The sequence below is a fragment of the Adiantum capillus-veneris genome, chromosome 23 (genome assembly GCF_014529385.1).
Source record: "Adiantum capillus-veneris isolate H3 chromosome 23, ASM1452938v2, whole genome shotgun sequence".
Lineage (NCBI taxonomy): Eukaryota > Viridiplantae > Streptophyta > Polypodiopsida > Polypodiales > Pteridaceae > Adiantum > Adiantum capillus-veneris.
In genome coordinates, this window is record NC_140953.1 from 12210062 (window position 1) to 12224672 (window position 14611).

A 14611-nucleotide genomic window follows, 5' to 3' on the forward strand; every position below is an offset into this window, starting at 1 on the left:
TTTTAATTAATGAGCTAGAAGTTTTTAAAGTCAAAAGTTGAATGGTTTTTAAGTTTTTAAAGTAAGTGTGCCAAGTGGCACACTTACCAATGCAAACTAACTCTCTCTCACTCTCACTCTCACCCTCTCTCTCTTCCTAGCGCCCCCTCTCCCTGATGGCTATTTAGGAGCCCCCCCTCCCCCATTTTCAGGGCTGGCAGTGCACCTACCCCCCCTAATGTGAGCGTGCTCTACGCGGTGGAGCCCCCCCTCCCCCATTTTCAGGGCTGGCAGTGCACCTACCCCCCCTAATGTGAGCGTGCTCTACGCGGTGGAGCCCTCCATTGAAGCTTGAGAGCAGCCCCTTGCGACATATGTGGTAGCTTTGTGCTCCCATTGTCAAGAACAAGGGATCTCACAGTCATAGACACCTTCTGGTGAAGTTTCATCGCGAGAAGCTGCCGTAGACGCTCTCTTAGCAGAGTGCGGCTTCTGTAATTCTCTGTTTTCAGCCCCTAATCACCTCGATTAGGGCTGTTTTCAGCAGATCAGCCATAGAAATTCTTTTCTCTCTCCTTATCCTAAGTCTACATCAAGTTTGGCGCAATTCCATCGCGAAGAAGACCTCTGTTTCGGCGTAGGGGTGTGCACAGGTAAGAATTTCAGGTTATGTGCAGAAAATTACAGCAAGCATGTGCGTGTGCATTTTGCTCGTTTCTCTTTTGTGTTCGATGCATGAATGAATGAGCATGAAGGCAACACATAACGGAAGATGGACTCTCCTCTGTGAGAGCTTCCGATGAGCTGTTTCGGAAGATAGACTCTCTTTTCGAGAGCTTCCAACCAGTCTCGCAGAAGAGGGGAAATCCCCTAAGCAGTAAGAAAGTGGAAACACTTTCTCAGTCAGTAGTCAGAACAGAACAGAAGAAAGAATAGAGGACGGGCGTATGCCCCGTTCCTGTGCTTGTAAAGATTCTCCCTTAGTAATAAAGATATTCTCTTTATGGGGGGGGACCAGCCCATCTTCTGATCCCCAATGAAGTGTCAAGTTTTCTCGCTCCCTCTAATTCTCTTGAGTATTTGAAGTGCAATTAAACGTCAGTTTACGCTTCCGTATTTTTGTGACAGGCACGAATAGCTGCTTGCGTAGAGATCGCGGGCTTTTTTTTTTTTTTTCTCTTAAAGTTTTCATTTTTTTTTTCAATGCTCTGTCAAAAAAAGAGAGAGAGAAAACGCTGGCTGATCTGTTGCCTTATTTATCAGATAGCTGCCCACTTATTAAGTGGGCGGTTGGTCAGCTTTAAAAATGGTCTGAATCTGTCAAAAAACTCAATAAAACCTTATAAGTTAAAAACAATGCTTTCACAGCACTTCCCAGACGTCCCTGGATGTAATCACATGCACAGTTGCAAAGCAGACATAGACTTCCTCGCGAGAAAGCATCTGCTTTCCCGAAAGGCAATCCTGCTCTGTTTTTCCTCAAAGTTTCCTCTGAACCCATCTTCATTCAAGTGCTTGCTTTTTCCTTGTGCACAATTCTAACACAGTTCGGAATTTCCTCCCGACTATGGATATTCCCTTTGCGATGCACCCGTCACCCACCTTGTGACGCATCAGGAATACCCATCACCTAGTCCTTTCCTATCGCACTTATGGTACAATCTCCTTCACGATGCTCTATGTCACCCATCCTATGACGCATCAGAGATGTCCGTTCTCGGATGGTCGGATACTTCTTTCCGATGCTCTCTGTCACCCATCCGATGTGGCACATCAGAAGTACCCGTTCTTGGTGGCCTTACAGATTTTCCCGTTGTCAGTGTTCCCGTCATTACTTTAAATGACGCACTAAGAATACTCTGTACTCGGATGTCTCCAGTGAAAAAAGCCCTCTTACTTAAAATTCCAATAATTCATTTAGAATTATTTTTCCTTCGTGTTCCAAGCGAGAAAACCCTCTCACTTATAAATCCAAAAATTCATTTAGAATTATTTTTCTGTAAGATAAAGCCAATTTAGCAACAGCTAGACACGGGGGGGGGGTTGATGCCAGCAACAAGGGAGGGAGTGAGACCTCTTCACAGGTTCTCTTCATGGTGAATCTCCTCTTCACAACAATGTTGCCTTGCTCCACTAGGGTCACGGAGCACGAAGCTTTGATACCATGTCAAAGTCGACGATGCGGAAGCGTAGAGACCAAGGGGAGAGAGAGAGAGAGAGAGAGAGAGAGAGAGAGAGAGAGAGAGAGAGAGAGAGAGAGAGAGAGAGAGAGAGAGAGAGAGATGAAATGATATATTAACGTCTGCAGAAGGCCAAAGTGACCTATGATACCAAAAAAGTTAAAGGGGGGTAATGAGAGCTGATACAATGGTACAATGGGTGATATAAAAATGGTAGGTAGATCAGGGGGGAGAGAGAGAGAAATGAAACGAAGATGTTATATTAACGTCTTCAAAAGGCCAAAATAACCTGTGAGACCAATTTGTTACAAAATAGTGAATCTGATACCATGTCTGCGTACAAAAGAACTAGAACAAAAATACTACTACTACTACTACTACTACTACTACTAGAATCCATCCTCATCTGCACTCTGGATGTCGAGAGAGTATTGCTCGAATCCTCTGCTCTGCAGTCTCCGTCGATGCTGTGTAGCCCCTCTCCTCAATCGTGGCCGTCTAGATCTCCGTAGCTCCAGTGCTCGGTCAATGAGGGTGCCGGTAGTGGTCGAGTGAGTGTGGGCCGAGCTCTGCAGTGGTGGCTGCTCTTCCGACTGTCCCATATCTAGTGAAAAGAAATCTGTAATCTGTCTCTCTCCATCTCTCCCTATTAAAGTGTCTCTATATCTAAGTAACTCAAGTAGATATAGCCCAAGACATCTCTGATCCTCATAACTCATGACCCTATAGAAAGGACTGAAACCCTCTCTGAGTAGTGGAAACGGCCCCGTATCTCATAGTATACTGTGCAATGACATATGTAATGTAGCTCTGTCTTTGGCTCTAGCTAGCATAAGCGGCATATCCTGCTGTCTATTGGTATCCCTCCGAATCTACCAGTCTCAATCTCCAGCTGATGTGAGGATGTGCGTATCTAACCAATGGCACACGGCAAACCATGAGACATATGTGTGTCCATGTAGTTGGGTCGAATCACAAACCCATCTCATGTGAGGTGGAGAAGATGCTATCTATAGAAAGACATCTTCATGTCCAACTCCTGTGGCGGCTCTATCCATGTCCTCCTGTTATCCAACTGAATTATGTCTTGACGAATGAGTCTAGTAATCTCCACCCGTGTAAGAGACATCGAGGGTGCTTGAAGAGAGTATTGGAAAGGGGGCAGCCTGTCCATGGTGAAGCCATGCGTCTGAAACCATGATGTCATCTGTGCATACCAGCATGAAGTGTCCCCGTGAAGAGCTAACTGTCTGGAAGACTCAAGGGCCAGTCTAGCATATCTGTCTCTAGTAGTATCCCACAAGCTGTGCACAAAGGAGAATGATCTGGTAAGTGCCTCAATCTCCATAGGAGGGGCAGCTAGCTTTGCTCGAATGATAGCGTGGGGTACGGAGGCCTTGGCTCTGATCAGTCGAGAGATCATAGATACCAAGGGCCTCTCCATATGTCTCCAACCATCCTGGCAAACAAAAGGTCCCCATATCTGCACCCCATACAACATATTTGAGGCTAATAAAGTATCAAAGAGCCATAACTTTGTCCAAGGTTTCTGGAACTGAACTTGCGAACACATCCTCTCCAAGCCTCCCAAGGCCGCAAAAGCTCTAGTCATTCTAGTCTCTGCTGCTCTACCCAAAGAAAACCTTGGCCCAGTGAAGACAAGCCCAAGGTAAGTGTATGCATTTGTATACTCTACAATCTCCTGACCATATGTGAAAGTCAGTGCTGATCTCCTGATCCGCTGTGGTTTGGTGTTAAACACCATAACCTTGGTTTTACCAAGGTTTACAGACAATCCACTATCCTCTGCAAAACTTTGTAATGCATCCAACTGTCGCTGCATACCCTCTGGTAAGTCAGAGATCAACACAATATCATCAGCATATAACAATGGGATCCACGTCCCTGCCAGCTGGGCACCTCTATCACCCTCTCTGTCAATGTAATCAGACACCTCATCAACATACATACCAAATAGAGTAGGAGACAATGGGCAACCCTGTTTCACCCCAATGGTGGAGTGAACTAAATTAGATATACCCCTCCGGAGTCCGTACATGTCCCATCACTGATCTATATAGAGCCATAATCCCCCAAATCAACACTATGGGCACCTCCATCTCCTGCAGTCTGCGCATCAATTGAGCTCTTGGTACCATGTCAAATGCTTTGCGGAAATCCAGAAAGCTACAAAAAATCCGTCTCCCATGTGACGTGCCCTCCTCAATGATGGCTCTGAGTGTCAAAATATGATCATGAGTGGAGAAACCCCTCTTGAAACCGGCCTGGCCCTTTGCTCGTACACCCTCATCCTCTCCCCAATTACTCAACTGCTTCTCAAGAATGGATGCATACAACCGTGTCAATGTGTACCCAACCATAATAGTGCGATAATTCCCAGGCTCTGTAGGATCACCTGCTTTGAAGATAGGCACAATAGTAGACAACCTCCAAGTCTCAGGTAAAACTCACACATGGCACGATTGAACAACACTGCAAGAACCTCTACCATCATATCTCTAGCATGTGTAAAGTGCTCTGCTACTAGACCATCTTGATCATATGCCCTGCTGGTCCTCATCCTGTCAATGGCTCTCTTTACCATCTCAGTGGTAAAGAAGGTGCTGGTAGGTGGGCATCGCTCTGTAGGATCTGGAAGGGGTCCTTGTCCAGGAACCGTAAGGAACCGTATATAACAATGAGGCATACTGGCCCCACACATCAGGACAAGAAATCAGTGGGGGAGGGAAGTGCTCATGAAAGAATGGCCATGCCTCTCTTGAGTCTCTACTCAAGAACAACTGATACAAGTCTCACTCCATTTGGGCCAAGTAAGCTCGTTTCTTCCGTCGGACAAGGTGCCGGAAAGCAATCCGAGATTGTCTGTAAGTGATGACTTTGAAAAGAAGATCCCTCTGAAGCTGGGCTCTCATCTCTCTGCACTCCTCATCATACCAACTATTATGGGGCATGCTCTCAGAATATCGCCTCCTACCCGGCTGAGTGTGTGGGTATGCTTGTCTCAGTCAAAAAAGTGGTGCACTCCTCCACTGAGAGGCTAGGATCATCTGTGCATAGACGGCTATAACTCTCCTCTGTATAAACCGAGTCAGTCTCTGGTGTAATTGTATAACGGGTATGTGACTTGCCTCCTGATGTTTGGGTTGTACTATACTGAAATGAAACAGACAATGTCAAAAGTGCATGAACCATTACTACGCCCACTGGTTTGGCTCCCACTATAGAATCCTGAATACAAGGAATAAAGCTCGGTTGTGCCATAACGTAATCCACTGTACTGGCCCCGTGTCTGTGTGGAAAGCATGTGAAACCGGCTGCTCCAGGAAATCACTGTAAGCCATTAAGTATGGCTAACCCATGTGTAGTCGTCATCTCCGTGAGGTATCTCCCATACTCCGTCTGCTCTCTGTCATGTGAGCATCTTCAAACCCCAACTCACCCACATCCATCTCTCTAAGCATCTCATCTGAAGTGTCGTAGAAGATTGTCTGAGAGTTGCCCGTTCGGGCATTGAAGTCCCCTAGGAGGATGATATCACCATCCCTAGAAAACTCCCATATATCATTATCTAGTATAGAGAAAGGCGACTGTCCTCTGGATGCAGCATATATTGACGTACTGGGGGGAAGTACCATATGGCAATGTATAGAAATCGGCATGTCTCAGCTCTCAGCCTCACCCACATGTATCTAGTATGATCCTCTCCGTACAATCTGTAGTAGTGGTTGTAACTCCTCCCTAAATAGCACTGCTACTCCTCCTGAACCTCTACTCCCATGCTTAGATCTCATGACTATCCTGTGGGGGACTCCCCCATCTGTATCCCACCACATATGGCATAAGCTGTCCAAGGGCCTGATGAGTCTCTGAGAAGAAAACAATGTCCCCGTCTCTGAAACTGTCCTCAAAGGCACCAACGTCCAACCTCATAGATCCATTACAATTCCAAGTAGCTTTCTTCAGTGTGGTCCCGTAGGTCTCACACCGTCATGTAGAGTGCCACTCTACAATCACCTCTCGACTATCTCTGTAAAAGGCCATCTTTCCCTTCTCCCTTGCCGCCGTAATCTCTAGCATTACCTCTCTCATATGCGTAAGCTGTGAGAGAATGACATTATCACCGAGGAAAATACTTGTCTTCTTGAGAGTAGGCCTCTTTCTCAAGAATTCCTTCTTCTCTTCCAAGGAGGGGGAGCGTAGTATGAGATCTCTCCCTCTTGAAGATTCTCCTGGGCCGTCACATTGTGAAGTTTTCGTCCGAGTTACGACCAGTTGATATTGTGCTAATTCTTTCTATCTTTTGTGGTGCGTATGCCCTATCAACTACCTCATTTTTGTGCTAATTTTTCCGATTTAATGCTTCTTTTAGTGCTAGGCTTCATTATGGCTGAGTCTGCCCTTGATCTCCGGAGTCATGACAGAAACTCAGCACGCTGAACTTTGTGTTGATGTATGCTCATGTGTGTGTGTGTGTGCGTGTGGTGTGTTGTGTTGGGGAGCATATGTTAGTACCTAGTTCTACACCCACTATTGGGGACTGACGACGTTAGTGGGGATGTCGTGGTATTTAGTCAATACTATGCATGATGGAGCTGATGGTTATATTGTCTTGTGGGTGACTACCATGGGTCTATACCTTGCACTTTCCTTCAAGGGTGAATCTGGGCTTATCTTGGATTCATCTACGTATATTCTCCTGGGCCATCACTCTTCTTGCCCACTCTCCATGCCTTTGTGTGTAAAGGCTTGTCCACCCCCATCATGGATGTGAGGCTTGTGACCTCTTTTTCCACATTGTTTATGTCCTTGAGGCCAGTTACCCTCACATGTAGAGCCCGCATCCTCCTCCTTTGTTCCTCTTCGAGGATCATGTTAATAAGAGTGGGTGTACAAGGAGCTTCCTTACCTTTCTCTTTCTTGGCAACCAATTGATTTTTCAGCCTCTTCTACTTTCCTTTGTGTTGCGGAGATGACCGCGGCCCATGATTTCTTCTCCTCACCTACCTTGATAACCCGTATTTCTTCTCTAATGGTATTCAATTCTTCCATCATAGATGGCTGAATTTCGCCTTCATCGAGCCGCCCACTTTTTGCTTGTAGATTTCGCAAAGCGATCCTCCTACACATGCCATCTCTTTCTTCGGTCCATCTTTGAAGAATAGTGCTCCTCTCCTTCTTCCACTCTTCCACTTCGTTTCTCCATTATCTCATTTCCTTCTATTGCCGACATCCTCTTCCTTGTCCACATGAAAGAGGCTTTGTGGGCGGCCGACGAGGGATGCGTCTTCTTACACGTGGGGGAAGCCGTTGGCCCTTCTACGATGCTTCCCATGAGAGAGAGAGAGAGAGAGAGAGAGAGAGAGAGAGAGAGAGAGAGAGAGAGAGAGAGAGAGAGAGAGAGAGAGAGAGAGAGAGAGAGAGAGAGATGAAATGAAATGAATTGTAATATTAACGTCTTCAAAAGGCCAAAATGACCTATGAGACCAAAAGGTTACATGTGGTGAATCTGATACCAGGTCTGGGTACAAAAAGTACAAAGAATTGAAAAGAAATTAGTAGGTAGGGGTGGGGTGAAAGCTGATACAAAGGGAATAGAAAATGCAAAGGGTGAGCTGATACAATAGAGCTCTATGACAATCGAGGCATCATATACATATACATCAGTATCAAGGATGGCTCCGATGTCGCGCCAATATGGTATGGATCCTCTGTTGCGAGAGAGAGAGAGAGAGAGAGAGAGAGAGAGAGAGAGAGAGACTAAAACAACAAAAAAATACAACAAACCCTAAAAAGCAGCAAGAAACGCTCGTGAAACCTTAAAAAATAGCAAAACGAAGATTTGAAACCCTAAAAAACTGCAAAAAACAATGGCAAAACCTTAGAAAACAGCAAGAACCGATGACAAAACCCTGAAAAATAGCAAAAAACAGTGACAAAACCCTAAAAACAACCAAAAAGTAATTTCAAAACCCTAAAAACAGCAAGAAGAAGTGAGGAAACCCTAAAAGCAGCGAGAGACCCATGAGAGAGAGAGAGAGAGAGAGAGAGAGAGAGAGAGAGAGAGAGAGAGAGAGAGTCCTGAACCTACCAACCTTGGCAATGAATAACTGATGTGTATACAATGGGGGCTGAGGGTTGCTTATATAGCAACTTCTGTAACATGCCCTACCTAGACTTTGACAAATAAGTAAAATAAATACCTAAAAGCCAAACTAAATAATGGGATCACATTGGGCAGGTCACTTGAGATGCCAAAACTCTAACAGAGGGGGGGGGGGGGGGGGGGGGGGAAGGACCAACCCATCTTTTGGTCCTCAACGCTATCGATCTTCTCCCTTCTTAGTCTCAGTCAAGTTCTATTTATTTTCAACCTATTTATTTTTCGTGTGCTATCCCGTTTTGTTACAAGAATATCACATGGCATTATGCACCTCCCTAGTGGTTCATTCTACATTCATCATACAGGCAACCGTGATGTTCACATAGTCCTCACTTTGTTATAAATGACTGCAACATTTTGTCTTTTTAATGTGAATCCGGAGTGACAATATTTTTTGCATGTAGACATTTGTGAGAGATTAAAGTGGTGTGGATTGATGGCTAAATAAGTGAGGATGTGGGAGTATACCCCGCGGCTCAAGATTTGGTTCGGAGAGAGAGAGAGAGAGAGAGAGAGAGAGAGAGAGAGAGAGAGAGAGAGAGAGAGAGAGAGAGAGAGAAGAAGACGATTTTTAACATCGTAGGAAACTATCCCAAGAGACCTTAAAGATCTACAGTTAAAGAGGTGAATGCTTATATTGTGGCCCAATTTGTTTTCAATTGTATCTGCTGCTGTTTTGGAGTGCCAGCATCCATACCCCCCCCCCCCCCCCCCCCCCTCCCCCCCCCCCCCAGAAATAGAGCTCCACCCTCCCCCCTTATATACCATGTATCTTGTATCCATAACCCCCAGAAATAGAGCTCCACCCTCGCCCCTTATATACCATGTATCTTGTATCCTAGCCTCCCATGGATCACCCCCTTATCACAACACCACTTTTTGTTACTTAGTACTTTTGTCCTTTCTTGATAGATGGAGGACACACGTGTATATATGATTTGTCTCATAGGCCGACTTCGGCCTCTAATAGATGTTTCTTTCTTTCCTTCTCTCTCTCTCTCTCTCTCTTTTTTGTGGAAAAATCAGGGCTGTATATTACTGAGTACAATATAATCCCCAACGGATGCCAAAATAGCCTATCACGTGGGGTGTACAAGCTGAATGTAAGGGTGAGAGCCACTATAGTGACAACTCGACTAGAACAATCTCATGGTGGTCTTGTGTAATGAGTGGAGGAGAAACCACCGAGGGGGGGCATAATGCCATGTAATCTGACCACCTGTAAGTGTGAAGAAGAGTGGAGATCGGGCCCAACGCCGAAGGAAGGCAAATCGACGAGCCTCGGCTGCTCTAGATGTACCTGAGGAAGAATCCCACTGCCAAATCAGGGTGTGAATGATGTCCAGCCAAATGGCAGTGAGGATATCCGGAAGGAGCTATGGAGCCGCACTGAGAATGTGAAGACAACGAGCTCTCCAAACATTCCATAGTGTAATGCTAGTGATGACTGAGAAGATTTCATCACGTGTCTGAGGATCCCCCTGCCAAGCAATCTGTGGTAACATAGCCAAAGTCCCTGGCCGATAACCAGTCGAGGTAAGCATAAGAGCTGGATCTGTGTCTAAGCCCTCGTAGAAAAGATGCGGTCCGAGCATCGGCATCAACCATGAGACAGATCCCCAAGTGAGAAATCCATGGTGAACACCGGCTCTGCTAAGTAAAAAGCAAACTGCTAGCCACACTACATGTGAAGACGAGCATGACCAAAGACAATGTGCAGGTGACTTAGGAGGTCGCAAAGGACAGCGAGTACATAACGGATCATGACCCATAGTAGCTAGCCAATTCCCAACCAGTGTGACATGAAACGTTTGGTGGTTTCGGTCGTTTTGGGGTTTCGAGGTTTTGAAACGTTTCGTTTCATAGCGTCAAAAACATGAAACAAGTTTCATAAACGACATTAAATTATATATTATTAAAATATAATAAATATGTATACAATGTAGCACACGACTCTAGACTTTAATGTCCACAAGAGAGAGAGAGAGAGACGTGCTCACTACTCAGTGCTCACTGCTTAGAAGCAACTTCAAGTGAGCACGATCAAAGAGATGTTCAGTATTGATGAAAGTTAAAACACAGCCACTAGTTTCATGAATCATAACTGATGCATCATTGATTCATTTAGCAAAGTACTTCTATTGAACAAAGTTTTTGGAAAAAAAGCCCCAATTTTAAACGTTTCATAAAAAATGCCTGTCCTTTTCATGCGTTTTGGCAAAACGTTTCATAGGTTTCGGGGTTTCATCTGCATGAAACGCGTTTTTATGTCACACTGGTCCTAACTGGAAGTCCTGCATGTGCAATCATCCACATGAGAAAAGAAATACGACGAGCCGCATGTAAACCCCAGATGGCTAACCAAAACTGCTGTAGATAGGCATGGGAGAGACCTGAATGTAACCAGAAACGCATACGAGTGGGCTGCTCTGGGTGCTGTCTCATCAATGCTAATCTTCCAATTCTGACAGTGTACTCAAAGAATGATACAGGTGCACCGGTGGGGTTAGAGTGAGGCCAATGCCACTCTCCTGGGTCCCAATAAAGCTAAGATAGGGCACGACCCTCCCACATCCAAAGCCTCCAAAGTGCGGCATCAACGGAAGCGAAATGGGGGTCAACACAACGACGCTTCCCGCGGGAGCCAACTACTCGTATGGCCTCCCATCGAGCGCCGGGGTAGACAAGGTGTGGAGGTGGTAGCATATGTCAATCTAGCATGAATCCCCTGAGAGTAGTTAGTATCAACTGTGAACAGCATGGTGTCTAAACGAACTAATAAGAGAGTGTTTTGAGCAAAGAGACCTTCCCAGCCACTATGTGGAGGCATCTGAACCGTGCCTCGCATGACTGCGTCCCACTGTGAAGAACCGCGTAGTCAATCTCAAGGAGTCTGTCTGTTACCCCGCGACCAATGTCATAATGTTCTGCCACAAAATCTGCATCCAGCATACGTGTCTCATGAAACAACCGCATTGAGGCAGCAGGGCGAGTGTCCCAAGCAACCCAATGAATGCGAGTCCTCTCTCCAAGCTGACGGGGTGGATTAACCGAAGAATCAAGAACTGCATCATTCCAAATGAGAGGTTGGCGCTCACGACATGAGGGAGGTGAGCGTATGATAGCCCGTCGCATGGAAACCCAAATCTGAAGGAGCGATCGGATGAAGGGTGAGAGAGTGCTGGTGAACAAGGGGGCATCCGTAAAGAGAAAACGATACCCTACATGCCAAGTATGACCATCTCTAGTGGCGAGGCGTGGAGTCGCTGTGGAAAGAGCGGCCTGAAGAAGCATCTTCCAAGGTTCTTCGTCGGGAAAAAGACCCCGAACAATAAGCTTGGTAAGAAGGGCGCGGCTCTGTAATTCTGGATCAATTATGCCAAGGCCTCCCTCTGACCTAGGACGAATAATCGTGGACCAGCGAACTCGAGCACGAGTATCAGTAGTCCCATCTGTGCCACTCCATAAAAAGTTCCGCACTAGTCTGCGGAGCTGAGCAATCACACCAGAATGTAGCATCCAACAAGAGGCCGTATACCATACTGTAGCCAGAATGACCTGGTTGGCGACCAATGCACGGCCAGCCAACGACAGATGACGTGAAGACCAATGACATAGCTTCCTGCGAATAGACTGTAGTACGGGTGCAAACTGCTACTATGAGGAAACGTCAAAACCAACCTGAAAGCCCAGATATCTGCATGTCTGACCCGACTGCAGCCATGTGAAACCATCAGTTACCCCCCAAGTAGGTATGTCATCACTGCCAACCAGTAATCCATAAGATTTATGCCAGTTAATGCGTGCACCACTGGCAATGCAAAAAACCTCCAGGGCCTCCCGCATGGCATCAAGAGCTACTAGCAAATAGCGCAACATGAGCATAGTGTCATCAGCAAACTCCTAATCGATAAGGTCCGGAGCTGAAGGTACTGGCATGGTCAAGCCACAAAATGCATGACTGTGAGCACGAAGAAAGTCGGACATAGTCTCTCCTACAAACAGATACAGATATGCTGCTAAAGGACAACCTTGACGGACAGATCGAGAAAGCTCAAAATTGCGACTGACACGACCACCAATAGTAATAGCACTGCTGGCGGTCCTGAAGAGAGCGGAAATGCCTGATATCCATCTCGAAGGGAAACCCATCCTGGCTAATGATCCTTCGAGAAAGTCCCACTCAACACAATCATATGCTTTCTCGAAGTCAAGGATGAAAAAAGCGAGAGGTTCAAAAGATGATCTGGCCCACTCTACTGCCTCATAAAAAGTGAAGATATTATCCAGTATGCATCGATCCATGACAAAGCCTGTCTGAGAAGTATGAATAATATCTGGTAAGAAGGGTCGCAAGCGATGGCTGATCAGTAACGCTAATATCTTATAGACTGAAGGGAGTAGGGTAATAGGTCTCCACTGACGGAGCTGAGTGGTGTCACCCCCTTTCGGAATAAGAGATATGAGACCTGAACAAAGATCCGGATACATATATCCTGATGCAAAGATGTCTTGACAACCGCGAAGCAGTGGTATATGCAATACATCCCAATAAGTAAAAAAGAAAGCTCTAGTGAGGCCATCCTCTCCTAGACAGGAAGATGGATCTAGGCTCTCGATAGTAGCATGAAGCTTTGCAAGTGTGAATGGAGCCAACAAGATCTCTGCCATAGTGTCTGTACAATGACGTCGGGTGTGATGCCAGATCTGCTCACGGGCAAGTAAAACCTCAGTAGTGCATACATCAGCAGTGAACAATGCCTCAAAATAATCTGCAGACATATCAAGAATAACATCAGGATGTATATGTAGTGTTCCCTGAGCATCGCACAAAGTCCGAAGGGTGGTGCCAGGAGGGCGCTCTTTATGCGCAACGAAGAAGTCCTTATTCATTCGATCAGCTTTAGCTATCCAATGAGATACTGAAGCATGATGAGTGAACTTAGACCTAGCCTCCTGTACGCGACGAATTTCCTCTGTGAGCTCTGTCTGTCTAGAGCGAGATAAGCATCCTGAGGCCACTCCTCAAGCAAGCGCTGTGTGGAACCAAGTGGAATATGGAGATCAGACTCGCGTACTCTCAACTGACGATGAATAATAGCGGTCTGATCACGGCAGTAAATACTAGACTGAGTAATGCAGTGGGCAAGGAACTCTCCAGGGGGACCACAATAAGAAGCACCCGTGGACCATAAGTCACGAATCTGCTGCTGCAAAACTTCAGTGGTGAGAACATTGTCAGGGATGCGGCAGCCTCGTCTCTGTGCAGAGGATCTAGTGAAGGAGATAAACAATGAGATGGGTAAATGATCTGAGAGGCTGGTCCCTCTCCAAATAGTAGTAAATCCACCTAGAGCTGCTGCCCAAGGGCCAATGTAAAAACGATCAAGTCGCTTTAATAATCTTCCCTGTTGTCTCTGAAACCCCCACGAGTAATGAAGTGTAGCAGGGTGGTGACCAAAAGAGGGTATGTGCCAGGCGTCAACACCTTGAATAGCTAGAAGAAATCGATCCCAAGCTGGCTGCTCATCGGGAGAAATGGATGATAGAACTGGAGGTGTGATGGATCGCCAGTCAGAGTCGCTCTCGACGTTGTTGAAGTCGCCTCCAACAACCCAAGAGTCTATAGCAGGGAGAACAGCAGCCAAGGAGGACCAAAAAGTAGCTCTCTCCCGAGGAGTAGTGGGTGCATAGACTGACATAAAACCAATGATAGAGTCCAGAATCTGAATAGAAACATAGACTGCTCTGCCAGTGACAAGTGTGCCATGCTGCTGAACTGAGGCCAAGTAACGTGGCCCCACTGAAATGCATACACTGCAACTGTCCATGAATGCCCAGAGCAGGCTCCCAAAAAGTGTGAGCGCCCGAGGGCATGAGATTACCAAAGGGAGTGACAATCTTATGCTCCTGTACTAGTAATATATCCATAGTGCCTACTACATGAGCGTGTAAATCTCTGCGAAGTAAAAGCTTACGTGAACCTCTTACCCGAGAAGTCTGTAAACCATTAGCATTCCAAGAAACTACATGTAAATCCATAGTCTGCATGAATGAATTGGTAAAGCATTTGACTAACTGCGCATCTTCTTGGAGGCAGTTGGGCCATCCAAGGGGTGAGCTTCGGGCGGTAGGAAAGCAACCCGCAAGCCCTCTCTAAAATATGGTGTCTCATTCCACGAACTGCGGACCTCAGCTTGTTTACATTGCATTACCGATGGTGCAGCTTTGACACCCCAAATGCGCATAGACATAGGAAGCACCACATCTC

At 46.2% G+C, this 14611-nt stretch overlaps 1 protein-coding gene across 3 annotated transcripts in view; it reads left to right on the top strand.

Annotated features, from left to right (window-relative positions):
• LOC147427423 (uncharacterized) overlaps positions 1–14611 on the top strand; it is a 152948-nt gene that overhangs the window by 68115 nt on the left and 70222 nt on the right. The window contains exon 1 of one of the 3 annotated variants that reach the window (XM_086497700.1): positions 7738–7877. The exons of the other annotated variants lie outside the window; for them this stretch is intronic. The gene's annotated coding sequence lies outside the window, so the exon portion shown is untranslated. Of the gene's footprint in view, positions 1–7737; positions 7878–14611 lie in introns of those variants that run through there. 3 annotated transcript variants of the gene reach the window in all.